Here is a 26,950-nt window from a genome sequence, read left to right as displayed (position 1 = left end):
AATTTCCATCATGTGATAGGGGGCAGCATCCTCAGTGTCGCGTTTCCTGCGGACCCTCCCTTCCAGCCCAGCCACCAATCGTTGGGCGGCAACCTGAGATGTAAACAAAAGCATCCTCCCAGGTGGGCTGAGTTGTCCAGCTGTCCCGCCAGAGCCAAGCCTGGGAGCCGCCAGCCCCTGATCCCTCTTTTCTGGGTCCCCCGACAACAGAGAGGATCTTGGTGTGAGTTGGGGTTTTCGTTGTTGTTTGGTTGGTTATTGGTTCTATAATTAAGTCTCTTCATGTCAATGTGGCCTTTGTTGGATCTGCCCTATATGCGGGAATAGGTGTTGATCTTCACTTCGAAGTCAGTAAAATAGTCTTTCTGGTAGGTGATTCTAAACTGCCACCAGGTTTAGGGTTATCAAACACAAACTTGACATAAAGGAGGAAAAAAAATTGAGGAAGGGGTACAAATGAAAAACACGGTTAAAGTCACTTTGTGATCAGTGAAGTTGGGGATAACTTGGTAGCATTTAACCATGAGTGGGGATCTTTGGCAATTTTTTTTTCTGAGACTTCAATTTAAACATAATTCCCAGTACATATGGAGAAAGAATTAGGATACAATAAATAGCACTGTAATTTTTACTCTGTTTATTAAAAGCTTTAACCTACCACTTTAAGGAAACCTGTTTATATTAAAACTATTTTCTGATTTAAGCAAAATTCTTGTTTCAAAAAGGCCTGTGTAACAAATATGTTCACAACCCTCTGTTTATTTTAATACTCATTTGTCATTCTTTGGGGAAAAAATATTCTCCAATGGAGAACTGATTACACAGTTCAGGAAACTCACTAGGCAACAGAAATTGCTTTCTGAACTCTGGCTTGTCCAGTATCACTGTATTCAGAAGGTTAAGTCTCACTCTTTGATCATTCCATGAAAGCCTAGAACCATCTTCTCTTACTTAGAGTTCCCATTGACTAAAACACCAGCATCACCTTAGCACATCAAAAAATAGAATGATAACAATTACCCAGATAATGTATAATGATCAAGAACACTCAAGAAACAACATTAATATACACATATGCATATGTACATACATACATACACATCAAACTGTACTAAAACCTCCAACAATGCAAATTCAACAGAAGGATGATGCAATAAATACCTTCACTGGGGTTTCCATTTTGGAGCCTAAATATAAATAAAATCAGTATTTAAATAGTACTTGTTTGGGGGCATCTGTGTGGCTCAGTCAGTTGAGTGGCTGGCCCTTGGTTTCAGCTCAGGTCCTGGGATGAGCCCCACATAGGGCTCCAGGCTCAAGGGGGAGTCTCCTTGAAGATTCTCTCTCTCCCTCTCTCTCTGCCCCTCCCTCTGCTTGTACACCTGTGCTCTCACACTCTCTCTCTATATATAAAATACATAAATCCTTAAAAACATAAAAAATAAAAAATATCTGTTTTATGAAAGCAGATTACTCCCTCCTGACCAATTACTGTATACCTCCATAGTTTGTCATAATAAGAAGTTTCCATTCCGAGAAATTAGAATACATCAGAATGATTTTTAAGTCCCTTTAAACTTGCTGAAACCAGATTATTTTTGTGCTCACGCTTCCCATTGATTCTTATTTAATGAACATAAGTATATTTTGCAAAGGTACTGAAGTGTCAAAGTTAGTAGGATTGAGAGACGATTAGTGAGAGATCAAGACAGATGTGTATTCCTCTCTGCCTAACCTAACGTTTATTAAAGACAAAACTCAGGTTTCTAAAATGAAAAGCTATTCCAGAAAAAAACAAATGAAGATGATGTCATGCAATTCAAGACAGATACTAGTTAACTAACTGTGCAACTGCTCAACTCTTTCATGAACTGTTCAATCAATTCTTGGAATCTATATCCTAGTACAGAAAAGATTAAAAAACAGTGTTTCATTGCCTAATTTGCTGGAGCCCAGTGGGTTAGTCATCTATATAAACTGTTGCTATCAGGTGTGTGTTGAGGTAAAATGAGATGCATTCATCTGTGAATCAGTGAAGTGGCGGACAAAGTTCAAGTGTATCATCTTTTGCAGCTACTGTCCATTAGAGTTAAAGAAGAGCTCAAAGCCATGTCTCCAGTCTCCATGGTATGAGGCAACTGACAGCCCTTTATCTTCCCTGCTACAACCCAAACCTGAGCTTCTGACAGCTCCGTTGAATCTACCCAATCTTCAAAGATCTGCTTATACCAGTCTTTGAAATGATGAGAAGAAGCCCTAACCAGCAACATGAATACATCTGCAGGACCACAGTGTAAAACACATTTGATTTACCATCAGATCATTCACTGGCTCCGGAGGTGTTAGCTTAAGTTTGAATCTCAGAGCTACCACTCTTGAGCTATGTGACCTTGGCCCAATCACTAAGTTCTTTGTGACTCATTTTCTCCTTCTGAAAAATGGAGCGCACTTCTTGATATATTGTTTTCCTGACTGAAGTTATTTTCAGATGGTACTAAAAACTCACCTAGTGATGGAGGGAAATGAAATGTTTGCAATTGAGAAAAAAGTTTACAGAGCAGATAGCATTTACTACCATCTTGACAAAGCTGGCTTGATCAAAGCTGTCTGTTCTAAAATTGTATTAACACATTAGCACATATATTAACACAAAATTATATGAGCACATCAAAGCTCTCTGTTCTAAAAGCACATTAACCTAGGAATGGTTATTAGTTTTGTCATGAATACTTTTCTTTTTAAGAAAAGTCTAGGGGTGCCTGGGTGGCTCAGTGTGTTAAAGCTTCTGCCTTCGGCTCAGGTCATGATCCCAGCATCCTGGATTGAACCCCGCATCGGGCTCTCTGCTCTGCGGAGAGCCTGCTTCCTCCTCTCTCTGCCTGCCTCCCTGCCTGCTTGTGATCTCTCTCCCTGTCAAATAAATAAAATCTTTAAAAAAAAAAGTCTATATGGAAAAATATTCCCCCCAAATAGTCTTTTGAACCAAAGCTAATACTTGAAAACAGAGCTCTGTGTTCCAGGAAGTTTGAAAAACATTGTGTCAAAAGTTCTTATGGGATTCCTCAGAGGTTTTAATCAATCTCCCTAAGGAGCATGAAATATTTCTCCACGACTGTGAGCCCATTTTGGAGGAACATCTCCCAGGGCTGATGATCCAGAGTATACCCATTACCAGATTTTAGCATAAATGAATGTCTGATGGAAGGAATTAGAACAGAATTATTATTTAAGGCCGCATGACAGCGCTATCAAATTCCTTGGTTTACGGACTATTGTTGAGAAGTTTGATGGCAGTGATTTTAGCAGACTTCGTATAAATATTTTTCTTTGATAGTAGACTTTTAACAAGGATCATTTTTCCAACTAATAGTTATTAAAATTGGTTAAAATGGCTTTAGGCTATAAAATACCTGAACATGTATTATGGCACCGGATACTAAAATAAGCTAGCCGTAATATTATTATTCTCCCTATTTAATTAGAAAGGAAACAAAGGTTCAGGGAGGTTAGGTGGTTTGTCCAAAGACACAGAACTAATAATTGGCAGACTGGAGCATGAACCATTGGCTTCAAGTTCAGTATCTCCCACAGCTCACCTTCCTTTTCTTGTGAGCATTTTCTCTTTTAAGACTGATGACTGTTTTCCTGCCTATAATGTAGCCAACACTGAATAGCCTGCTTAGCCATAAAATTATGTTTTTTTAAATAATTACTATCAAAGCAATTATCTATCATAATTGCATGAATTCTAATGTCAGTATAATGACTTTATTTTCTATGAATTTGAGCTGGATTTATGTGAGAAACTGAGTAATACCAGGAATTGTATTTGGTTGAATTTTAGTGTTATGTTCTCTAAATGGGCTACAATTTCTTACTGGTACTAGGAAAAAGATAGCTGAATAGATCACTCACCATCTCAGTTTCACACATGACGAAATAACTAGCAACCTGTTCTCAAAACAAAATATCAGAATAGATCTAGGCTCTCAGGAGACTCAAGTCTCATTTCCAATATTGGGATACAGGGGATAAACTCTGGGGTCCCCTCCAGGGGTGAAAAGGGAGCGCAGAGCCCACATGTTGCATATGGATAGTTCAGAGAGCAAAATGTGCCCTGTGTGGTCAGCATTCAACACCAGCCTCAAGGACGTTAGCTCCCGTCTCTCTGGTCTGGAAATGGCATTACATGCAGTCACCTGAACAGTCATAGTCAACAAACACAACACCTTCCTTTTCCAACTCGACACACGTGGCACAAATCAACTACAGCCATCTATACAACCCATCTTCTAAACTGCTCACTTCCCCCTGGCTCCCCAACACCATGGTCTTCCATGCCTTCATGCCTTTGAGTGTATTCTGTCCACTTTCTGGAAGCCCTTGCCACTGACTCTGCCTGTCAACTTCACCTTTTGCTCATCTTTCTAGTCCCAGCTCACATATCACCACTTAAGTGAATGAAACCCTTCCCGACTCCAGTTATCTTTTCTCTTGGTAGGCTGGGGACGTGGGGTGGAGGTGGAGAGCTCAATGAAGGCTGGAAAAAGAGAACCAGCATGTTTTGGACATGGAATTTAGTACTTAACAAGCACCCTGGGAGATGGATGTTTTTACCCTTGCTTTTCAGATGAGAAAACAGGGACTGAGTTCCGTGGCTTGCAAGAGGTGGGATTTGAATTAGGACTCAGGTAGACGGGATTCCAAAGCTCTCCTCATTCCGTCCCATGATTAAACTGGGCTCCAGAAATAGATCATAATACATTGTTTGGCCCCCATTAGACTCTGGGTCCCTCGACAGCCAGTCTCTGTTATTCTGATCTGTGTTCCCACCATTTGCCATAGCATCTGACACTAGGAACTCAGTACCCATAGCCAATGAGTGAGTGAGTGAATGAAGCTCTATGATTTGCATACTGTAACAAACACTTTTTATTACTGAGTTATTAAATGAAATGGCCTGTGATTTATCCCTAAGGATAATCTGTATCTTTTCTCTATTTATTTTTTTGTAAGTCACGAGGCACCACGATTAGGTGTCCAGCTCTAGTTTTGGTGCCCAGAGAGACAGTGATGAAATCTGCCAGGCCACCAGCTACTCTGACGTGCTTTGCACAACTGGTGTTTGAACAGGGACTGACATTGATTTGACATCGCCAGGTAACACAATAGCATGGCAGCTTTCGGAAAATGATATCAAGGTAGTCTAAAAGCAAATTTTACCCCGTGTGACATTCCTCCGAGAGTTAAAAACTAATTCATGTCAGTCTTAACTTCATATTTTCTTTATCAGGAAAAACCAAATGAAAAGACTTATCAGCCCAAACCAGACATGTTTAGGGAGAATTACCACATTGAATACATCTATAGGTACAAATATATGTACAAAAATTTATGTACGAACTCCAAATGTATAGAAGACAGAAAATGAGAAGTGAAACACTTGGTTTCGGATTTCTAGAACCAGATGCCCTACATTTGAATTCCAGCTCTGAATTCACTTACCAGCTAATAACTACTTAGTAGTTACACAGTAATTAGGCAAATGATCGACCTCTCTATCCTTCAGTTTCCTCATCCGTTATTTGGGGATAATAGTTGTACCTATTCACAGAGTTGGGTTTTTTGTTTTGATTGATTGATTGATTGATTTGTCAGAGAGAGACATAGTAAGAGTGGGAACATAAACAGAGGGAGTAAGAGAGGATGAAGCAGGCTCCCTGGTGAGCAGGGAGCCTGATGCAGGGCTCGATCCCAGGACTCTGGGATCATGACCTGACCTGAAGGCAGACACTTAATGACTGAGCCACCTAGGTGCCCCTCACAGAGTTGTTTTAAAAACTTTAATTAAGTCACTTGCACCACATACCCTTTTCAAATAGAAAATGTTGGGATGCCTGGGTGGCTCAGTTGTGTAGGTGGCTGCCTTTGGCTCAGATCATGATCCCAATGTCTCGGGATCGAGTCCCACATCGGGCTCCTTGCCCAGTGGGGAGCCTGCTTCTCCCTCTGCCTGCTGCTCCCCCTGCTTGTGCTCTCTCTGACCAATAAATAAATCTTTAAACGCACACACACACACACACACACACACACACACACACAATGGAAAATGCTGATAACAGTCACATAATTTGTTGGTGAAAAATTCTTATAACCACCCCAGAACTTGATTCAGGTCCCCTGGGCCTGTTTCCTCATCCTTAGTACAAGAGGCAGACTGTTTGACCTTTGCATCCTGTGTGATCTACACTCTACAAATGAATAGCTTCTGAGTGTTCTTTTATTCCCTTGCCATCACCACAAAACCCCAGTTTCCTATTTGCCTTCTGAAGAGATGGAGGACAGGAAACAATTATTAATCTACTTCTTAATTTTCAGAAGACTCAATCTAAAATAGAACAAAACAAAACTTGCTAAGTTCCATGAAAGCATTTAACTTCCAGTCTTCAAATGTAGGAGAGGTGGTGTGAAAGAGTACAGAAATATGTGCTCACTTCTGTGTTGGGCTCTAGCCTCCAGCAGTCCCAAGGGTAGAGCATTACTTCATTCTTTCTCCTTGTTTGCATGGTTTCTCTTGAGACTGTGAGTTCTGTTGCTGTTTTGTCAAGACATATTTGCTGAATAAATAAAAGAATGGATGGGTACATCAAAGATGTCTCTCTGTTTTTCAAGAAGTTGAAAAGCTGAGTAAGAAAAAATGGACTTTTTACAAAACAAAAATATTTCAGATTAAAATACTATGTGAAGATGACTTTGGCACTTATTGGTCTTAAAATTATAACCTGGTGTTACTGGGGAGCCTATCTTACTTCATTCTGGAAGGGGAGATATTCCTCACCTATAAGGGACCTTGGAGAAGTTGAGTCTAACTGAGATCATCTTCTGTGTCATTCCAGCCACTGACCAGGGTGGAGTCTGCCTTCTGTTCTTCCCAGAGTGGAAGCATTCTTCCAGCCCCTTCTTTGATGAGGGTCTCAGCAAAGTAGGAGGTCTGGGCCCTTGTCTTCTGTAGCATTCCTACCCAGTCAGCCCTCAACTTCCCACAAACACAGAACTATGTAGATGTGTTAAATTCTGAAGAGTGAGGCACATCTCAGAAGAGTATTCCAAAGTGAGAGTTTGAAGGTTGAAAATGGGACAAATTTGAGTGTACAAAGGATGGCTCTGACAGAAAGCCTCTTGAACACTCCCTTCACTTGAGATATTCCTCACCTCTGGACTCTGCCTACATACAGCTAGCCTCTCCATTCAAATCTGGTGACCCCATCTCCTCCCTCAGAAAACCCAGTCCTGTCCATAACTACTCACCTTCTGACTTAATTGACACTTAGTGGGTGCCCTTCAGTGTTAGGTGCTAGGGACAGAACTATGAGCAAAACGGACATGATCCCTGTCCTTGTGGAGTTTATAATGTGGCAAGAGAAAATATTTTCATCAAAGTGTGACACAAATAAATAGAAAATGACAAAGATTGTAGTGAAGGAAGGATCCACTGGGCCCAGGGAAAGACTTCCTTTAGACCATGACTTAAGGATCAGCATGAGAGTTTTGTTTCTTAAGACAGTCATGATTTTGGCATATTCATATGCCCACGGGCAGCCCATGCCTGATTTGAGCGGTTGTTCCTGAGATAGGAGAGGTGCAGATCCATTTCAGGTCGCAAGAAGGACTCCTCTCCAGAGGCGGACAAGCTCCTATGTCGAAAATGAGGTAAATGTGGGATTCTGATTCTAGTTCTGTCTCCCTGCCAGTAAGAGCCATGAACTGACTGTTCTGTTACTAGGTCCCCCGTGAATCTCGCAGAACATGCTTTACCCACCTAGAGATAACTAGAATTACTTAATCTTTTGCTTGATTCTTTAAGAATCATAGAGCTTCTCATCACACCTGAATACTGTGCTTTCAATTCATTTTCTGTACTTTTAGACCAACCACACTGCAACGGGCATCATTGTGTGTTAGTTGTCAAGGCTGCTCCCTTTGCTGTCTGGAAGGAATGATCCAGCCTGATGGAATCTTTTTCATTCTGGATCGTCTGGTGATGATTGAGGTGGGAGAGGGAGGCATTTGTTAGTTCAACTTGCCATCGAGAGCTCAAGAGGAAAAAAAAAAAAATTCTGGTTCTTTTAAAAAGCCTGACTATAAACTGAAGGGCTATCTGAGTGAGTCAGTAAGAAATTAGCCCCAAACATGGGGCATGGGGTACCTCCATTTAGAGAAAGCTATGGTCCACGAACCAGAGGTTCCTTTAAACCTCGAACAAACAAAAATGGTAAATTCAGTTTGGAAGTGAAATTTACAGTCAGTCCCTGCATTTTTTCTTAAACTTATGTTGACATATTGCAGCATGTAGTACATTAGGAAAGACATGTTGCAATATTCTGCAATATTTAATGTGTAAAGGACAAAGTCACACCTCAATCCCATGTTCTGAGTTTTGTGGGGTTTTTTTGTTTGTTTGTTTTGTTTTGTTTTTTACTCCGTAATCCCCACCACCTGTTTAATCCATCCTCCCACCTACCTCCACTCTGGTAACGATCAGTTTGTTCTCTATAATTAAGAGTCTGTTTCTTGATTTGTCTTTCTTACTCTTATTTTTTTCCCTTTGCTTATTTGTTTTGTTTCTTTAATTCCACATATTAGTGAAATCATAGGGTATTTTCTTTCTCTGACTTATTTTGCTTAGCATTGTACACTCTACCTCTATCCATATTATTGCAAATGGCAAGATTTCATTCTTTTTTATGGATGACTAATATTCCATTACACACACATGCACAAACACACACACCCCACTTCTTCAGACATTCATCAACCGATGGCCACCTGGACTGCTTCCATATCTTGGCTGTTGTAAACAATGCTGTGATAAACAGAGGAGTACATGTATCTCTTCGAACAAACGTTCTTGTATTCATTGGGTAAATGCCCAGTGGTGTTGGGTCATAGGGTAGCTCTATTTTCAAGTTTTTGAGGAACCTCCATACTGTTTTCCAAAGTGGCTGCATCAGTTTACATTCCCACCCACAGTGTAAGAGGGTCTCCCTTTTTCCGCATCCAAGCCTTCATTTGTAACTTTATTTATATGAATCCTTTCTCTTTTTTTCTTGATTAACCTGGCTAGAAGTTTATCAATTTTATTGATTTTTTTTCAAAGAACCATCTCCTGGTTTCATTGATCTGTTCTATTGTTTTTTTACTTTCTGTATCATTTATTTCTGCTCTAATCATCATTTCTAATCTTCATCATTTCTTTCCTTCTGCTGGCTTTACATTTTGTTTGCTGTTCTTTTTCTAGCTCCTATAGGTGCAAGGTTAGGTTATTCATTTGAGATTTTTTTTGCTTTTTGAGGGAGGCCTGTATGGCTGTGAGCCTCCCTCTTAGAACCACTTTTACTGCACCCCAGAGGTTTGAGGCCATTGTGTTTTCATTTTCACTTGTTTCCATGCATATTTTTTATATCTTCTTTTATTTCCTGGTTGACCCATTCATTGTTTCATAGCTTGTTATTTAACCTCCATGTATTTATGGTCTTTCCAGATTTTCTCTTGTGATTGACTTCTAGATGCATAAGAGATTTGTGTTTTTCAGTGTAGCCAATTTTTATGCCAGCAATTTAACTTATAACATAAAGAGAGAATCCTACCAAAGGTGACTTCGTATGTAAGTCTGTCATCATGATCATGACATTTGGTTTAAAACTATAATTTCCAAATAGCCTCATCAAACCAAATATGCTTATAGGCCTGCTCTTATTTAAATATCAGCACCTGAATGTGTAAGGCAAGTAGGCCTTTAGGTACTCCTTAAACCCAAACCTACAGAGTTGCCTCCTCAGCTTGCTTGCAAAGCAGGCCCTGGAGAGAGCTGTTAGGGCAGCCAAAGAGGTATCCTGAAATGGGAGAGGCATCACCCTTTCTGGAACTGGCCTTGGCTCTAAAAATGAATGCTTGGCATCTAATTTATCTTCCACTTTCTCTGGCCCCATGAAAGGTGGTGTGTGTCTGTGGCAGGGGATGGAGGTGCGGAATTGGAAGGGGCAGTGCCCTCCCATTCTCATCCTTCTCCATATCAAAACATGCTCAGAAGCAAGGCCTGATAAACTCCCTGGCTTTGAGGTGTGAGGGTTTAAAGTACTATCTTCTATGTATTAAGCAGCAATTTACTGAATATTTTTATGCTAGATAATGTCTAAGATACAAGAGAGATAAATTAGACATTCTCAGTTTTTAAAAATGTGCAATCTAGTGGAGGAGGTCATACATGCAAGAGTAATTATTGTAAATGAGAGTCCTTGTCAGCACTGGGTGGAGACCGGTGCTGAGGAGGTCATCCAGAGGAATATGAAGTAAGCAGCCTCGTGGTTCCGGTTGGGACATGGTAGGACCATATCTCTGTACCTTCCCAAAAGCAGCAAGGTAGTGTTTAACGTTAATTATTTTCTCTGGCACTTGAAGCAGGCTTCTTCTTTAATGATGTTTACTATTAACAGAATAATAAAACAATCTTTGGGCCAAAGGGCCTAGACCCTCTACATTGAAATTTCAGATACCCAGAAGGAAGGTGCTCTGTCCCTATAGTCCCAGATCACTGACAGGTCTGTGTGGAGGTTTACACCAGATTGATGCAGAGCAGAGGGTAAAATAGAAACTCTCAGACTGCATTCTGGAGAAGCTGATTCAATAATGTTGGCCTTTGCCTCTAGAGTTTAACCACCTACCCCAGGTCATTTTCATGTATGGCCAAGTTTGAAAATTTCATGATGTCCTGAAATGCCTGAAATTATACCAGATTGGGGCATGTCTATTTGGAAGTCCAGCTCTCGCCCTTTCCTGGCACCATAGCTCAGTGTCAAACAGTGACTTTGGCCCCAAACAGATGGGATTCATTGTGTTTCAGTGTCCATATGTGTTACATGGATGCTGCTTGCTCCAGAATCCTGGTCCATGAACTTCAGCAGGATGGGACTTGGGGCCAGATCAATAGTTTGCAAGCAGTGTCCCTGGATGGCTACTTGAATAAGAGTTCTCCAGGGTGCTTGTGGAAAATTCCCGAATCCTACCCCAGGCCTGTTGAATCAGAATCTCAGGAATGAGCAGGAATCTAATTTTAACAAGTTTAGTCCATATTAAAAGTATTCCTCAAGTGGTTCTTGCTCCTATTGAGAACATCTAGACCAGGTTCACCAACTGAGGAGACAGATGAGGGCAGCGTCGGGAAGGTGACAGGTCCAGGTAGCCAAATATAGTACCTATAGGGTCTGGTGACAACTCACCATAATGGAAAAGAGCGTGGTGTCTGCACAAGGGGAGTGGCTGAGGAGGAAATTCTAGGGGGTGCTATGGGGAGGGTGGAGGGAGGCCCTGATGTAGGAGATTCAGGAAATACTTTTGTCATGGATTCTCTCAGCAGAAGGACCCTAGTTACAGCACTGGGAATTGGGGGCAGGACACCAGTCCTCCAAGGAGACCAGGGTCCGAGGCGGATCCCCAAAGAAGAATTAAGATGGGAGGCAAAATGTAGCAATTTGCTGTGAACTCTGGGTAGAGCAGTGACTCGAGGTGGAGTCTCTGAATATGAGATTCCTCCAAACTGAGTTGAATGGGCTTCTGCAGGTAGCAGTCAAAGGGCCACCATGAGTAAAGAGAAGTATAAGGCTGAAGAAGGCAGCACTTGACAGCCTGGCATTGCTGGGAAGGCTGAGATGCAGAGGAGGATAACCACAGCACCCTAACAGCTGGAAGAAAGCCATGTCCCTGAACTCTGGGGTGATCATTCTAGAGTACCATCTTTTCATGGTACAAGAAAATGATTATAAGAAAACTGAACCCTGAGTAGTTGTAAAAAACCCATTTGGGGGCACCTGCGTGGCTCAGTCTGTTGAGCGTCTGCCTCTAGCTTAGGTCATGATCCTGGAGTTCCAGGGTTGAGGCCCGCATAAGGTTCCCCCAGCTCAGCGGGCAGCCTGCTTCTCCCTCTGTCAGTCCCCCTGCTTGTGCTCTTTCTTTCTCTCAAATAAATAAATAAAATCTTAAAAAAAAACAACAAAAAACATCATTTCTAGTTTCACTTATGAAAAGCAGCTGCTTTATATAACCAATAAGATTGGGCCAGTTTATACAGCCAGTAAATGGGGAAAACTTTTGCCCATTTTAATAACAAAAAGGAATTTAAAAAAGAATGCAAAGAACTGCGCATAACTAAGTACACAAGTAGGCGTTAGTTAAAACAATGCCATTCTGGAGGGTTGTTTTTTTTTTATTTTATCAGTAATTAGTGTTATGGGAATTGGAATAAATAACAAATTTTTTAAATGTGTAATTAAGGGGGTGCCTGGGTGGCTCAGTGGGTTAAGCCTCTGCCTTCGGCTCAGGTCATGATCTCAGGGTCCTGGGATCGAGCCCCGCACAGGGCTCTCTACTCAGCTGGGGGCCCATTTCCCTCTCTCTCTGCTTGCCTCTCTGCCTACCTGTGATTGTTCTCTCTGTCAAATAAATAAAATATTAAAAACAAATAAATAAATAAATGTGTAATAAAATAATAAAAGGATAAAGTCACCCATTTTCTCTTTCTACACGCCTATGTATAAAGGCATTAGACAGAACTTTAGCATCCTAAAGTTATGTTTTTTCACTCATAGATATTTATTGCCTATTTATCCTAAGATACAATGTTGTCTGTACCAACATATAAGCCTAAATTTAATAAAGGTTAAATAGTACTATATTATATACATTGTATAATATGTAATATAACATATGGTATTATATTATCATATATAATATATATTAACATTTGTTACATACTGTGTTATATTATTTACATAATATATTACATGTACATGTGTGTGCATGTATATACTTACACATATATATTACATGTTATGTGTATATGCACACATATATAATATATACATAGATATGTAATCTCCTATCAAAGTAACGGAAGGAGCTAGTTCCTCTCCTTTCAAAGTGCCCCAGTTATTTCCAAGTATGTCCAAAGGCGACACCTCACACATTTCCACAGACCAATCATTATGGTCTTCCATAGTCAACACGCTGTTCTTCCTTTCCTCCTCTGGCACCCATTCCACCACAGCTGTCCAAGGAGCCACATGGAAAAGCTCAGAGTATTTCCTAGCCCACACTCACAGTGTGGTCTCCAGAATTCCTGTGCATCCATTAGTGCCCAGAGGGGCTGGGACAGTGGTGGAAAGAATGTACTTCTCTGTTCCTTGGGCCATAGGCAGGAAGAAGAACCCATCAGTGCCAGCATCTGCCTCCTCCTCTAGCTCAGTCTCTAGCCTTCCAGTGATAAAAGTCTTCCCCACACATGGTACTGGCAGGAAATGACTAAATGGGGCGGGGTGGGGGGGTGCAGGTTTGGTGAGAAGGAGCTGAGACCCGGCAGCTTCTAGAGTGATAGCTGAACCCACGCTTGGGAGAAAATAATTATATCCTGTTTTTAATAAGCTTTCAGACAACTACCAAGGAATATTGCCTTTCATTCCTATGGTCTTTAGGCAAAAATTGTTTGTAGGCTAGTGTTGTTTTTCCTCTACGTGAGATAGGAGAAGGGGGAAGAATATTGGAAGTGCTTATAATGCTAGTATTTTGTTAACTTAATTTGTCCTTCTGGAAAATCTGTTTTTACTGCTATGGGAAACATACAAAGATCCAATACTAAGATTTCATTTAAAGTCCTAGGGAATGTGGCTCTCCATTCCTGCATATTACCACCTCACACATAAGTACAGTAACTAGTACCCACACTGACAAAGGAATTGGGACCCACGTGCGGCTATGATCTGTTTCAAGTTGAGAGAGAAAGGCCTTCACTTTAGGAAGCTGAGGCCCCCCAGGTCCTGTCTGGGAGAATGAGCTGCCCTCCCTTCCTCTCTGGGACCCCAGTGTTAGATGCTGGGTCAGGGGTGCCTTGTGGGCAAGACTGAGGAGGGAGGATGTAAAGAGCTGTTTCCACTTTCCTGGACTCGTGCTGTGTGTCTTTGAGGTCTCCTTGGCTTCCTAGTACCTGAGACCCCTGGAAAAGAGTGGTGCAAATATAACCCTGTCTGACATTGAAAACAGAGCACTCTTTAGGCTCTCCTGACAAACACACCGGAATCCCATGGTTTGCTGGATTTCTCCCATTTCTCTGTCCTCTTATGCAGCCTCTGACAAGAAATTTAGAGATCAGCTCTTTCAGTAACATCTCTACCCAAGAGCCTGGACCGCTTTGGGGTGAATGATGCCTCAAAAACCCTGAGATAGAATTTCCAAGCCATCACTTCAAATTACTGCATAACTGTGTTCATGGAAGTAGTAATGATGATGCTAATACATGTGTGGGAAAGGAAGAAAAGGAAGAATCTGGGCAACTCAACTCAATGAGGTAATACCCTTGGTTTCTTTTCTTTTTTCTTTCTTTCTTTTTTCTTTTTTTTTTTTGTGAAGGGAAAAGTTGAAGTTTTTTATTCATTTGATGACCATTTCCTCAACACCTCTCTTCTCTCTACTATGACACAGTACAAACATGAGGAAAGAGCTCACAATTTCATGGGGGTGACAGAAGTGGGTTTTCAAGATGGTAGTGGAGGGACAGAGGCATGCTAAGCATAAGGTGCCCACCCAGAGCCAGACAAGGAACTTGGCACCTGGGGGCAGAGGGAATGAGAAGAGGTGTTCTAACCTGATGCCTTTGGTTTCTCAGTGCCGCAGACCCGGTGGCTTGTTAACAACAGAGATCTATTTCTGTGATTGATAGTCTGAGATCAAGGTGTCAGCATGGTGGGGTTCTGGGGAGATCTCCCTTCCAGCTGCAGACTGCTAATTTCTTGTGTCATCTCTTATGGCAGAAAGAGGGTTGGTGAACCCTCTGGGGTCCCTTTTATAATAGCACTCATCCCATTTATGAGGTCTCCACTATTATGACCTCATCACCTCCCAAATATAATTATCTTCACATTGTGGGTTAGGACTTCAACAGATGAATTTTGGGGAGACACATGCAGTCTATAACACCTGAATCTCAAAGAATCATGAAGGATGGGGACTCGGGGAAGCATGGTCTTGCTGACAGATGAAGGTGGAACATGGAATCCAGAGGAAATACTCCCATTAGACCAGAGTTCTACAAAACAAATATTTCTCTGCAAAAACATGGAGTTTGGGTTTCAATTTGGAGGAATACTTTTGCCCTACTTCTTGAGGGGCACTTACCAAATATGTCTTCATTGGACAGATTTATTTAAAATGGTTCAGGTGTAATTAGTTGGTTTCTTAGTGATTTGGCAGTGGAACTGCTTCTGAGAAAACCTGGTCACTACAATTAGTGATTGCCCAGTTAGAATGTGAAAGATAATATGGCAACAGAAAAGAGACTTGGGGAATGCCTGGGTGGTTCAGTTGGTTAGTGTCTGACTCTTAGTTTTGACTCAGGTCATGGTCTTAGTGTCTTGAGATGGAGCCCCACATCAGGCTCTATACTTAACATGGAGTCTGCTTGGCCCTCTCTCTCCTTCTGCCCCTCCCTACTCATGGTCTCTCTCTCTAAAAATAAAATAGAATAAAATCTTAAAAAAAAGAGAGAGAGAGAGAGGGTGAGAGAAAGAGACTTGGTTCTGCTGATGAATAATGTGAATGAACACCTGCGGAAAACAAGTTTTCTAGTTTGTAAATGCAACTTAATCAGGTGTATTAATGAGACTGTCTCTGAACAGCACCGTGTCCTTTCCCAAAGTGCTTTTCCTGTACATTCTTTCATCAAATCTGCTGATTTTACTGAATAGCTTCCTGAAACAAGAACTTGTGTATATTTATGGTTGTTTATTGGCTGTTTACTAGGAGCTGAGCACCAGGACAAGCACTTCCCATGCTGTTCAGCTTGTTGATGCTGCCCCATGAAGTAAGAGCTTGACTGTCCCATACTACAGAGCTCACATGGCAGACACCACCAGAACTCATCACTGCCTCTTTCATCCCATGACTACATCTTTGATATTATCCTTTAATATTATGTATTAAATTAATATTACATTAATATTAATATTATGTATCCAACTGTCTTTTTAAAAATATTTTTTATTTATTTATTTGACAGAGATCACAAGCAGGCAAACAGGCAAGCAGAGAGAGAGGAAGGGAAACAGGCTCTCGGCTGAGCAAAGACCCCAATGCAGGGCTCGATCCCAGGACTCCGGGATCATGACCCAAGCCAAAGGCAGAGGCTTTAACCCACTGAGCCACCCAGGCACCCCCCAACTATCTTTAAATACTTTCTATACCTACTCTTCCTTCATTGGTTGGTAGATCAGATACAACTTACTTAGTTTAAGAAAAATCTTCCAGTTCAGTGTCTTACTGGATTCTGAGAAACATGGGATTCTTAGAATTGTGAGCAACTATCTACCACAGTGGCTTTGGGGAGTCTCCCTGGGCTTGTACCCTGGTTCCACTGGTCACTCCCTGAGTGAGCTATTGTACTTCTCTGTGCTGCCCTTAGTACAACTGGGGGAGTAATGTTACACTTCACGAGACCGTTTGAGGCTGGATAGACAATACAGAAAATGGAATAAAATTGTGCTGCATGTAATAAATACTCAGTAAACACCAGATTTTAATATTATTGTTTAGGGCTGTCATTGATTCCATTACTTTCTCACATTTGCATTTGCAACTAACACTCTTTAAACTGTTCTCTCTTACCTGTATTTATGTGAGATAGGTTTAGGTAATATATTAATATTATATATATTATTTAATCATAGGAAAAGAACTTGCTCTCTTGCCCACCATCTGCAAGCCCCAACTCGCATGGGTCTTCCTCTTTGAAACCCCTGCTGACCCACACTCCCATGGGAGTCACCACTAAGCTTTGCGACATACGTCTTCAGTATCGCTCATGGCGCTCATTAAAGCGAGTTGCTTACATATCTAGCTCCCTAATAATAACTCTGGATTTGTTAGGATCAGGGAGCATGCCTTATTTATCCTTTTGACCTCAGTCCATTGCAGATTTCGAATTATATTCCATTAATGAGCGGACGACTGAATTAACAAACCTAAAAGGATGATATTATTCATTTTTAAAATAAAGTCTGCACATCAGAGCAGGAAGAGGCTTAGGAATAACTAAGTCCATTCTCTCTTTTCCCATTGTCCCTTCCTTTAGAGGTGAAGAAGCAGAGGTACAAAGGGGCAAGACTTGCCTAATGTCACATGGATAGTTAAGTGGTCAGAGTAAGCCCGTGGAAGTGCGTGGCCCTTGACAGACAATCAGAAATAGTTGCCACACAAGAAAACAAAATCCAAATCCAGGTCTTTTTTTTTTTTTTTAACTGTTTTGTCCCTTTTTATCATGATTAATTTTTTCAGTGAAGCTGCTTTTAGCTATAATTAACAGAAAATGCAACTCAGTTTGGCTTAAATAATAAAGGTTCCCCCCTCCCCGGCTCCTGTGATTCAAAAATCTAGAGGGGAGGGCCGATTTCAGGGCTGGTGTGATTCAGCAACTTAGTGATATTGTGGTTTTCTTTCTGTGTCTCCATGTTGCCTCCTGAAGTATGAGCCTTATACTAAAGCTGCCTCCTTTTTTTTAAATTTAATTTTATTTTATCAGTGTTCCAAGATTCATTGTTTATGCACCACACCCAGTGCTCCATGCAATACGTGCCTTCCTTAATACCCACCACTAGGTTCACCCAACACCCCACCCTACTCCCCTCCCAAACCCTCAGTTTGTTTCTCAGAGTCCACAGTCTCTCATGGTTGTCTCCCTCTCCGATTTGCCCCAATTTACTTTTCCTTTCCTTCTCCTAATGTCCTCCATGTTATTCCTTATGCTCCACAAGTAAGTGAAACCATATGAAAATTGACTTTCTCTGCTTGACTTATTTCACTCAGCATAATCTCCTCCAGTCCCGTCCATGTTAATACAAAAGTTGGATACTCATCCTTTCTGATAAAGGCATAATACTCCATTGTCTATATGGACCATATCTTCTTTATCCATTTGTCCATTGAAGGGCATCTTGGCTCTTTCCACAGTTTGGTGATTATAGTCATTGCTGCTATGAACATTGGGGTACAGATGGCCCTTCTTTCCACTGCATCTGTATCTTTGGGATAAATACCCAATAGTGCAATTGCAGGGTCATAGGGTAGCTCTATTTTTAATTTCTTAAGGAATCTCCACACTGTTTTCCAAAGTGGCTGCACAAACTTGCATTCCCACCAACAGTGTGAGAGGGTCCCCCTTTCTCCACATCCTCTCCAACACTTGTTGTTTCTTGTCTTGTTAATTTTGGACATTCTCACTGGTGTAAGGTGGTATCTCAATGAGATTTTGATTTGAATTTCCCTGATGGCTAACAATGATGAACATTTTTTCATGTGTCTGTTAGCCATTTGTATGTCTTCTTTGGAGAAGTGTCTGTTCATATTTTCTGCCCATTTTTTGACATGATTATCTGGTTTTTGGGTGTTGAGTTTGAGGGGTTCTTTATAAATCTTAGATATCAGCCCTTTGTCTGTAGTGTCATTTGTGAATATCTTCTCCCATCCCATGGGTTGTTTCTTTGTTTTGTTGACTGTTTCCTTTGCTGTGCAGAAGATTTTGATTTTGATGAAGTCCCAAAAGTCCATTTTTGCTTTTGTTTCCTTTGCCTTTGGAGACATATCTTGAAAGAAGTTGCTGTGGTAGATGTCGAAGAGGTTGCTGCTTATGTTCTCTTCTAGGATTTTGATAGATTTCCTGCCTCATTTTGAGGCTTTTTGTCCATTTCAAGTTTATCTTTGTGTATGGAGTAAGAGAATGGTTGAGTTTCATTCTTCTATACATAGCTGTCCAATTTTCCCAACACCATTTATTGAAGGGACTATCTTTTTTCCACTGTATATTTTTTCCTGCTTTGTCGAAGATTATTTGACCATAGATCTGTGGGTCCATTATCTGGGCTCTCTACTCTGTTCCACTGGTCTATGTGTCTGTTTTTGTGCCAGTACCATGCTGTCTTGGTGGTCACAGCTTTTCAGTAAAGCTTGAAATCAGGCAACGTGATGCTCCCAGTTTTGTTTTTCTTTTTCAACATTTCCTTAGCAATTCGGGGGCTTTTCTGGTTCCAAACAAATTTTAGGATTGTTTGCTCCAGCACTTTGAAAAATACCAGTGGAATTTTGATTGGGATGGCATTGAAAGTGTAGATTGCTCTAGTCAGTATAGACATTTTAACAATGTTTATTCTTCCAATCCATGAGCATGGAATGATTTTCTACCTTTTTGTGTCTTCTTCAATTTCTTTCATGAGTGTTCTGTAGTTACTCCAGTATAGATCCTTTACCTTTTTTGGTTAGGTTTATTCCAAGGTATCTTATGGTTCTTGGTGCTATAGTAAATGGAATCAATTTTCTAATTTCCCTTTCTATATTTTCATTGTTAATATAAAAGAAAGTGACTGATTTCTGTACATTGATTTTGTATCCTGCCACATTACTGAATTGCTGGATGAGTTCTAGTAATTTGGGGGTGGAGTCTTTTGGGTTTTCCATATAAGGTATCATGTCATCTGCAAAGAGAGAGAGTTTGACTTCTTCTTTGCCAATTTGAATACCTTTTATTTCTTTTTGTTGTCTGATTGCTGTTGGTAGGACTTCTAGTACTATGTTGAACAACAGTGGCGAGAGTGAGCATCATTGTCATGTTCCCGAGCTCAGAGGAAGGCTATCAACTTTTCCCCATTGAGAATGATATTTGCTTTTGATTTTTCATAGATAGATTTTATGAAGCTGAGGAATGTTCCCTCTATCCCTATACTTTGAAGAGGTTTAATCAGGAACAGATGCTGTATTTTGTCAAATGCTTTTTCTACATCAATTGAGAGGAACACATGGTTCTTCTCTCTTCTCTTATTGATTTGTTCTATCACATTGATTGATTTGCGAATGTTTAACCACCCTTGCCTCCCAAAGATAAATCTTATCTGGTCATGGTGGATAATCTTTTTAATGTACTGTGGGATCCTATTAGCTAGGATCTTGTTGAGAATCTTGGCATCCATGTTCATCAGGGATATTGGTCTGCAGTTTTCCTTTTTGATGGGGTCTTTGCCTGGTTTGGGGATCAGGGTAATGCTGGCTTCATAGAAAGAGTCTAAAAGTTTTCCTTCTGTTTCTATTTTTTGAAACAGCTTCAGGAGAATAGGTATTATTTCTTCTTTGACTGTTTGGTAGAATTCTTCAGGGACTCTGTCAGGTCCTGGGTCTTGTTTTTTGGGGAGGTTTTTATTCACAGCTTCAATCTCGTTACTAGATATTGGTCCAATCAGGTTGTCAATTTCTTCTTGTTTCAGTCTTGGAAGGCCACCTTCTTCTTAAGGATGGCTGCCAGCTACTCTTGGGGCTACGTGCATGACACCCCCAACCAGAAAAGAGAGAAAGTGAGGGACTGGTTGTGGATGGGGGTGGGGATTAAGGATGTGGTGGGGGGAGGTGTGAGTCACTGCTAATGGGTATGAGATGTCTTTGGGGGGTGAGGAAAACGTTCTTGAGTTGATTGTGGTAATTGGTGTAAGTGTATGAATATACTTAAAACCATTTAATTGTACACTTGAAGTGAATTGCATGATATGTGAATTATATCTCGATAAAGCTGTTTTATTGTTATAAGTGAGAAAAACAATGCTCTACCTGATAGCTCATTCTCTGCCTATACCCAAGAAGTTTTGCATGACCTTGATTGAATTGAAGCATGCTTTATCCCAAGTTATGTGTAATCTTCAGAACAACATGAATGTGGACACAGGTGAGATGTGTGGCTCTGCTGTGCATGAAGTCTGAAGGTCATTAGAAGAAGACAGGAAGAGAAGAGAAGAGGACATGGACATTGGGGAAACTTTACCTGTAGGGGAATTCTTTTTTTTTTTTTTTAATTTTTTTTTTAAGATTTTATTTATTTATTTGACAGACAGAGATCACAAATAGGCAGAGAGAGAGAGGAGGAAGCAGGCTCTCTGCTCAGCACAGAGCCCGATGCGGGGCTTGATCCAGGACCTGAGCTGAAGGCAGAGGCTTTAACCCACTGAGCCACCCTGGCACCCCCTACCTGTAGGGGAATTCTAATGGAACTCAAGCATCAGTTTTCCCCTCCTCCTTTGGATTACCTCCTTCTAGCATTTGGGAGGAAGTGGTACGGCCACATTTATGTCCATTTCTTTTTACTTATTTACTTTTAAGATTTTATTTATCTACTCAAAGGGAGTGAAATAGAGATTGGGCACGGGAGGGGAGGGGCAGAGAGAAAGAGAATCCCAAGCAGACTCCCTGCGGAGCCTGGAGCCAGACCTGGGGCTCAACCGCACAACCCTGACATAATGATCAGAGCCAAAATCAAGAGCCAGATGCTCAACTGACTGAGCCACCCAGGCACCCTGGACTTACATAGATTTCTAAGCAGTCTACTCGAACTGCTCCTGTTCCACTCTGCTCCTCAGCTCTCAGTAACAGGCCACTGCCTACTTTACTGCTCTTCACAGCCCCGAATTCAAGGATTCTAGTCACTCTCAAAGAAGTGTTGCCAACCTCACAGGGCGTTTGCAGAGATGTGTTAGTTTGCTGGGGCTGTTGTAACAAATTATCTCAAACTGGGCAACTTAAAACAACAGAAATTTGTTCTTCCCAGTTCAGGAGGCTGGAGGTCTGACATCAAGGTATTGGCAGGGTTGGTTCCTTCTGGAATGAATTCTGCACCTCTCTCCTAGCTTCTGACGACCACAGACAGTCCTTAATGTTCCTTGGCTAATGGGTCTCTCTAATCTCTGGCTCTGTCTTCACATGGTTTATTCTCTTCATCTCTAGGCTTTCTTCCTTTCTGTATTTTATAAAGGACACTACTAATCACTGGATTTAGGGCACACCCTATCCAGGATAATCTAATCTAGAGATCTTTGCCTGAATTACATCTGCAAAGGCTTATTCAAAATGAGATCACATTCTAAAGTCCCAGGTGGGGCATGAGTTATTGGAGGACACTATTCAACCCACTACAAAACGTGAAGCAATCCTTGCACTTGGAGCCTATCCTTTTATCCCCTCTATAATGTCATCATACACAGTTATGTGGGTTCATCAGATTTTGATGAAATTTGTCGAGAATAAAAAGAAACTATTAGCCTATAAGGGGAAGCATCTATAACCTCACCATGATAAAAGACAAAAGATTCCTCAAGAAATGAAAACTTTCATAGCCATCATGCCATGAATAACAGACCTTCTACCTCAGGCCCATGAACCATGCAGGAGGACTCCCTTCTTTAAGCCTTCACAGTACAGCTGTCCCTTCAGTACTCCAGGGATTGCCCTCATCCTAGAGCCCTTCCCTTTCCCCAGCATGTAGTCCAAGGGACCAGTCATCATTAACCATTTCCTTAAGTCTGAGTTACTTACTAATAGAAGAACACCATAGGGAATGAGTCAAACAGGATGGTCCAAGATGGGGTTGGCAGCCCTGGAGTTTGGTAGGAAAATCAGGGCTGGATATAGCACTCCATACAACATCCTTGTGAGCTACAGCTATGGCCCTTTCTTTTTCTAATTATCTCCACATCTCTCCAGCCTAGCTTCTCAAAACTATGGAGTTTGTATTCTTCTAGGTACTGTGAGAAAACGTCCATCATTGAGCCATATATCCCTTAATATAAGGGCCAGAGTAAGTTTTTAGAGGTGATATGCTTCAACAATCCTCCTCTTGGGGGTAGTGAACAAGAAGAGACAGTGGTGGTTGTGGTAGTTGGTGGTATTGGGGAGGCAGACGGTGGTTTCATTGTCCTGTTATACTACCAAAGTCATTGCCAATTAGACATCACTTGTAGATCACTAGTCTTGTTTCAGATGTAGCTTGCTTCCAAACTTTAAGTATGCTATGTATAGAAGGCTCACAAAAGTACCATCTATTCATTAAACCAGGCAAATGACTTTTATGTGCAGCCAAAACAAATAATATTGGCCAATTTCTTGCTTCTCATTGTCTTGAAATATAAATAGAGCCAAGATTTTATTTGTTATGGTCTCCATAATGCTGGAAATTCCTGAAAACGTATCAACAGAATCCCTCAGGGCACATCTTCTTAGGCTGTGCCAAAACCTTCCATATTGGGGCCAAATGACTCCTTGGCCATATCTCTAATCCTTTTTTTTTTTTTTTTTCCCTTAACTGCTTCTGGTATTTAATTTTCTGGCCTGAATTTTCATTGACTTAGTCTCTATTCACTGGAACACTTTATTGTTACTACTTGTTTAATTATGAAATATTTCACTCAAACAGAACCTACAAAGACATATAAGAAGCACCTATGTATTCACCCCTAGAAAACAAATATTGTTACCTTGCATGCTTTGGAATTTTTTTAAAAAATAAGTAAAACATTATGATTCATTTGGGGCCAGAGAGGTGCAGGGTTCTTTGTTTTGTTTTTTAATCTTCTTATTGATGCTAATATTTCAAAATAAGAGAAATTTTATTTTAAGAACTTGCTAAATTTCTTCAGAACATGTTTTTCTTTTAAATGATCAGAAAGTGAGTCCTTTCAATGACGGCTTTTTGGATGTCTCTATCCAAGGCCTCCTCTCACTCTCCAGTTCTTCCTGACTTGTCTCATTCATGCTTATGGCTTGATTACAACTCCACTGATGACTCCTTAGTTCCTATCTTCAACCCAGGTCTCTCTTTGAAATTCTAGACTGGTATAGCCAGAAACCACCTTGTTGTGCCACAAGGCCTTCCATCTTAACATAACCCACCAAACCCATGATTTCTTCCAACTGCTTTTTCCTATCTTTGCAAATGGTGCCATCACTCATGTAGTTAGTCCTCTCCAACTCCCGAGACTATGGCACTTCTTTAAATCTATCTGCATGTCCTACTAATTCTACTTCCTCAAATAGATATTAAACTCTTCAACTTCTCTGTCTTCCCCCGTGACCACCACACTAGTCTAAGGCAATAGCCTCCTGACTCTTCTCTATCCTTCCTGAGACCCTCTGGCAGATTTTCCACACAGTAGTAGATTTTTCAGAACACAAATCTGATAAGACCCCCCATCCTGCTGGACTCTGAGTCTTAATATAAAAAAGAGCACGGTCAGCATAGTCTGGCCCAGGCTACTCCTCTTGGACCCTTCTGTTACCCTCACTGTATGCCCTGACTGCTAGGTTTTGAAAGCAATATGCCTCTTCTACCCAGAGCCTTTGCGTGTGCTGTTCTCTCCTTATGAAGCACTCACCCGTTTATGGGCTTCACTTCCATTCATCACTTAGATCTTAACTCACATGTTATTTCCTTAGGGAAGCTTCCTTGACCTCCCAATCTGGGTCAAGTTTCTTTACTATCAGTTTGTATTCAACTGTACTCTTTTTGGGAGTACTCTTTCTGGGACTTTTCTTAGGTGTAAAAATATACTCTTTCATTTATTTGATTAAAATTGGTCTTCCCACCTCTCCCCATACCTTATGGATGTATTGTAAGAACTGGAAAACGTGATTTATAGTCTTTCCTGGATCATGTGGAAACAAGTTGGGGGGTGGGTAGTTCCGGTAACAATCTTATGACTTCCTGGGTTTCCATTGCTATGATCTCTCTCTCTCAAAAATAATATCAGGCCATAAGCTAATGATACCACTTGTGTAATAAGATCAATGAGGGGAAAGCTCCTGGCATAAAATGCTTGAAGAAAAATGGGCTTTAGATTTATTTTTTCGTACCTTAGGGAAATGTAAAGAGCCGTGGATCCAAATTCTTAGTGTACTTCTTAAGAACTCTTAGATGGCAGCCAGGAGGGACAACTGCTAGCCTCAGTTTCAGCTTCTAAAGTGACAATATGGGGCGCCTGCATGGCTCAGTGGGTTAAGCCTCTGCTTTCAGCTCGGGTCATGATCTCAGGGTCCTGGGATGGAGTCCCACATCGGGCTTTCTGCTCGGCGGGGGGCCCGCTTCCCCCCTCTCTCTCTGCCTGCCTCTCTGCCTACTTGTGATCTCTGTCTGTCAAATAAATAATAAATAAAATATTAAAAAAAAAATAAAGTGACAATATGCTATTTTCTAAGTAAGTTGTAATAACTAAGGATTACACTTGCACAGCACCTATACCAAGGTAAGAGTCAGTAAATATTTGCAGCCTAAAGAAATAACTGAGGGGCACCTGGGTGGCTGAGGCAGTTAAACGTCTGCCTCTGGCTCAGGTCATGATCCTGGGGGCCTGGAATCGAGTCCCCCATCTGGCTCTCTGCTCAGCGGGGTGCCTACTTCTCCCTTTACCTCTGCCTGCTTCCTCTGGCAAATAAATAAATAAAATTTTAAAAAAAATAACCAAATGCATACATTAGTGAAAGGGAAATACCCAAATAGCAAATGTTCCATGAATTATAACCATGATACTATTATAAAAAGATGGGAAAGCATGCTTTCTTGTAAGGAAAAGGAAGCCGTGAGCAGGGTTTTGTGTCCACACATGGTGCCTGGGCAGCTTCTCTATGTTAACCACTCGAGAATGGGCAGACACCTAGAGCCGGTTGCCTCCTGATACCTGAGGTCCACGGCAGCAGTAGATAAGTGAGTGGAGACGTAGGGCCTCACCCCAGAAAGGATGAGCCACGGACAGAGCGGCAGAGCCTGCAGAGTGGTGGGTATGTCAGAGAGGCCAAATGAGGAGGCGGTGGTCACAGCTCCAAAGGGTCTGTCAGAGGAAGTGGGTTGGGCCTCTGCCTTCGGCTCAGGTCGTGATCTCAGGGTCCTGGGATCGAGGCCCGCATCGGGCTCTCTGCTCAGCGGGGAGCCTGCTTTCTCCTCTCTCTCTCTATGCCTGCCTCTCTGCCTACTTGTGATCTCTCTCTCTGTTTCAAATAAATAAATAAAATCTTTAAAAAAAAAAAAAGAGGGAAACAAGACTGTGTAATCTGGATCTAATGACAGCAATATGGAGGCCAAGGATGACTTTGGCAGAGACGGTTTTCAGGGAAGTGGTGGGACAGAAGGCAGAATCAACCAAGCCAATCCGCGAGTAAGGGGCGAGGAACACAGACACGGAGCTTGGGTTGGGTCTTTCAAGAAATGTGTCTGAAATTGGCAGAAGAGAGCCTGGGTGGGGGTACGTTGAAGAGGAGACAGGGTTGAGAGAGAGGCTTTTTGTTTGTTTTTAGGTGAAGAGGCTTAGCATATTTATAGTCTGAGAAATGAATTGGAACTAGTGTACAGGGGAGAGAGAGGATAATTAATAGGTTGAAGTTCCAAAGAGGTATCTGAGTGCCAGTCCAGCCCTCATCAGCCCCCTGGAACACCCCAAAATTTAAAAAAAATGCATTCTCGTTATCCCTTCTTGATTCATCGATATGGTGCTGGACCCTCTCGCTTGGTCTGGGCTTGTATGTGCATTCTTGACCTCCTGCTGGATTCCCCTGACCTTTTATTTTGCCTCTTATTTCCTTTAGCCTGCTCTCACCCTTAAGGTCTGATGACGGATTTAGCTTGTCGGGCACGCAGCCACTGTTCCCCTTGACGACACTATTGCTTTCACCCTCAGCTGTTGCTACTCTTGGCCACCTTGAGCAGAGGCCCTGCCAAGCGCCCCCTCCCTGACTCGTCCACGTGGAGGGGAAGTGCTTCCAGAAGGGGCTCGCAGCAAGAGGATGAAATCTGGGCTCAGGGGGAAGGTGAGCTTGGAGGCCAGCGAGGAGGTGAGGAAGGGAGCCAGTGGAATTTCCCCACAGAGGGCGACTTGGATAATTCAATTCCCTTCCATCCGATTCTGTACTATTCTGGGTTTTTAGTTTTTTTTTTTCCCCATGACAATATATTCTGTTAAAAACAAAACTTTTGTGTTTAAAACAAAAACTGATCAAGAAGGGAAAGGAAGTGGGTTCCTGCCTTCATGCAACAGATACTTATGGAACCCCAGGGAGACCACGT

At 41.5% G+C, this 26,950-nt stretch overlaps 1 long non-coding RNA gene across 1 annotated transcript; it reads left to right on the top strand.

Moving 5' to 3' along the window:
• Positions 1–200: 200 nt before the first annotated feature.
• LOC116879040 lies at positions 201–26,509 on the top strand. Its single transcript, XR_004384948.1, has 4 exons — positions 201–223; positions 14,172–14,392; positions 15,844–15,904; positions 26,473–26,509. It is a non-coding gene; the product is annotated as an uncharacterized LOC116879040 (long non-coding RNA).
• Positions 26,510–26,950: the final 441 nt, after the last annotated feature.

This window comes from Lontra canadensis, unplaced genomic scaffold (genome assembly GCF_010015895.1).
Source record: "Lontra canadensis isolate GAN:19392208 unplaced genomic scaffold, GSC_riverotter_1.0 scaffold59, whole genome shotgun sequence".
Lineage (NCBI taxonomy): Eukaryota > Metazoa > Chordata > Mammalia > Carnivora > Mustelidae > Lontra > Lontra canadensis.
The sequence above is the reverse complement of the archived record's forward strand: the minus strand, read 5'-3'. Positions and strand labels throughout refer to the sequence as shown.